Below are 3,522 nucleotides of genomic sequence, written 5' to 3'. Positions count from 1 at the left end.
CAGATTTTTTTTTGGGGGGGGGAGTGGTAGGAGGAAAGAATGAAATTAAAGTACTTGCTTTCTAAATCTCTAGCTAGATCAGTTTTGCTATTTGCATAGAAGAGTATTGGGGATTGCTGAAGATGGTAGTATTTAAAAGGAATTTCTTCACTAGCTTTTTACTTAGGGGCTTTTCCATTTTAGGAGAACAATAGCCCTTTATAGTACCTGGACTGTAGGATAGAATTTCCATGTTCCTTTGAATGCCTCACACTCATTTTTTCACATGACTCACTTCATATTATATTTATATACATTTATATTCATATATTTTCATGATATTCAATTTATTCATCAATTTCCCAATTAGTATCTTGTTTCCAGCTTTCTTACAATTTCTCGTTGCCAACATACCAGAACCTACTCACCTCTTCTCTCTCTCTCTCTCTCTCTCTCTCTCTCTCTCTCTCTCTCTCTCTACCAGTAGATTGTGAGTCCCTCAAGGACAAGGGCTGTCTTTTGCCTTTCTTTATATTGCTGTTGAGGTTGAGGGGTCCTGGGACTCTGAAACACAGACACACAGGTCCTACCAGAATGAATTCAACCCAAGCCAAATAAAAACAAGGATCTACCATATTGGCTAGACTCTTAATGATTCTGAGCATTTGTGACACTTGAAAGTGGGGCCAGATTGAGTCTGAGCACTTTCATGGAAACAAGATGTATCTTATATACAGAAAGACTGTAGGATGGATCTAGGGTTGACCAAGTAGTCTGGGGGTAATTGGAGGAGGGGTCTAGGGAGGATCTTGATGGGAGTGGTCAGTAGGCTGGAATAACCAGAGGTCTAAGGCCAGAAACCAAAAGAATGGGGTCTAGATTACCATGTTTCCCCGATAATAAACCTATCCCGAAAATAAGCCCTCCCCTTACTGTGTAAGATTCCTCTAAAATAAACCCTCCCCAGAAAATAAGCCCTATTGAGATTGCTACTGTAGTGAAGGTGATCCCCTGCGCTACACACTACATTACGGTACCCTCTGTATACACCGTCCCTCCCTTCTTTATCACCCCCCCCACATGGTAATCTAGACCCCATTCTTTTTGTTTCTGGCCTTAGACCTCTGGTTATTCTATTTTACTCCATAATGCCCTTTTTATCCTCCCTCAACCCCCCCTCGGTGAAACACCCGCCGCACTCCAAGCTGCATCCAATCAGAGCTGCAGCAGTGAGCGTGTCATCCTGTTCTTCCCCAGTGATTTGCTTGCTGGCGCCATTGAGAGCAGTGCCGTGGAGGAGAGCTGAGGCAGGACAACATAAAAACCCGGTATGTAAGCGGGAGTGAGGGGGCATGATGGAGGATAAAAAGGGCATGATGGAGGAAAAAAGAAGAACTCAGGGGGCATGATGGAGTGAAAAGAAGGACTGATGGTCATAATTTTATTATTCTGTCTGTTTTGACCCCCAGACATGAGTACAAAAAGGAAGAGCTATACTGTTGAGTATAAGAAAGCAATTGTAGAGGAGTCACATGGCAAGAATCTTGCAGTTTTCTGTAAAGAAAAACTTTTGGATCTTCGAATGGTCAGAAAATGGAGAGCAGATTATAATAACCTCAATCAACAGGTGGATGAGGGAAAAGGGAAAAAGCGCAGGTCTGGATCAGGTCGGCAGCCCTTATATCCTGACTTGGAGATCCTCATTGGTGAATGGATTGCTGACAGGAGAGCAAAGGCCTTGGTTGTGCGCTGGGCTGATATTCAAGCATTTGCCCTTTCAATGGCACCAGAGTTTGAAATGGTCTCAGAAGGATTCAAAGCATCACAACACTGGTTGGACGGTTTCCTTCAACGGTATGAACTGCCCCTAAGAAGATCAACAACACTGTTTAAGCTGGAAGACGCTGAAGTTATTAAACGTGCACTTGCATTCAAGTCTTTTATTAATAGGATCGACATTTCCAAGTACCAAACCTGCAATATGATTGCTATGGATGAAACTGCAGTGTTTATGGGACAAGGATCTCAAACAACAATTCATCACAGGGGTGCAACGTCAATCTACATTCCCACCACTGGCTATGAAAGTGCACGGGTCACCTGTGTTTTGGCAATTCGTTTGGATGGAAAGAAAGCCACACCTCTAATCATCAGTAAGGGCAAGAAAGATAAGATTGAACGTGTATCTGGCATTTACGTTCTTGAAACCGAAAAAGCCTGGTGGGTTGATTTAATCCTGCCACTTGTTATTCGAGGTAACCAAAGAGGTCTGAGAGTCTAGGATTCAGCCAGCACTCACCGCACTAAAGAAATGAAGAACTTCCTTGCAGAGAGAAGAATAGATCAAGTAATGATTCCTGCAGGAATGACTGCCTATCTCCAGACCCTTGATATTGCAATAAACAAGCCATTCAAGGACCATTTGCGCATGGAAGTCAATGACTACACTGAAAATAGAATGGAAAGAAATCAGTGTGGAAACTTTGTGAAGCCCTGTCTGCAAGAAGTAGTGACTTGGGTGAAGAAGTCATGGGATAAAATTACTGACAGCTGTGTCGCCAAGGCACTACGAGCAGGTTATCTGGACAAGACATATTCATTTAAAGAAAGCTATATTGCTGGACATGACAGATTGGGTCCACTTCTTCTGAAGGAAATAGAGGCGCAAGACATCCAGGATGGAATTCAGGGTATGGACACTTATGACAATGTTGTTGAAGATGACATGATCATTATTGAATAAAGGTACATTTTTTTGTTCACATTTACCTGTTTATCAAAATTGCTGTCAACGTTCATTAAAATAAGCCCTCCCCTGAAAATAAGCCCTCTGGTGTTTTTCTGTCCAAAAAAATAATAAGACAGTGTCTTATTATGAGGGAAACACAGTAGATCCAGGGTGGGAAGTAGCCAAAGGTGATAGAAGACAATAGAGGGCTAGGCTAGGTTAAAGGGTAACAGAGCCTAGTGATAAGGAAATACCAGTTGAGAGGATTATAGAGTCAGGTAAAGGCCAGATCCTGTGGGGAAATTTAAGGAGGGTTCAAGGTGGGGACAAATGGGACCCAAATTCTTTTGGGGTAAGGGGAAAAAAGGTCTTGATTTGGGTCCATACCCCATCATTGCCAGTGCTTAGTACCACTTCTGGAACATAGTAGGTACCTAATAAATCTTTGTTGTTTGACTGCCAATACAAATCAACACCTGCTCTACAACTTAGTCTTATGGAGTTATTTCTGAGGACACTGAAAGGTGGATTGACTTAACTATTATAACAAAATATATATATATATATATATATATATATATATATATATCAGCCTGGAATTCAGGTCTTCTTAAGTCTAGCTCTCAACCCATCATGCCATGCACTGCTCTTCTTGCTCTCCCTCCTCATACTTTCTTCCTGCCTCCCCCTTTTATTCTATCTCTCTTTTTTCCTTTCACCTCCCCTCTTCTCCCTTCCCCTTCAAAATCTTATTCTATATCTATATCTATCCATCTATCATCTCTCTATCTGTCCATCTATCATCTGTCTATCTA

The sequence above is a fragment of the Petaurus breviceps genome, unplaced genomic scaffold, assembly GCF_028583685.1.
Source record: "Petaurus breviceps papuanus isolate PSGF00001 unplaced genomic scaffold, PetGlider_PUasm1.0 214, whole genome shotgun sequence".
NCBI lineage: Eukaryota > Metazoa > Chordata > Mammalia > Diprotodontia > Petauridae > Petaurus > Petaurus breviceps.
Note: the sequence above shows the minus strand (reverse complement) of the source record.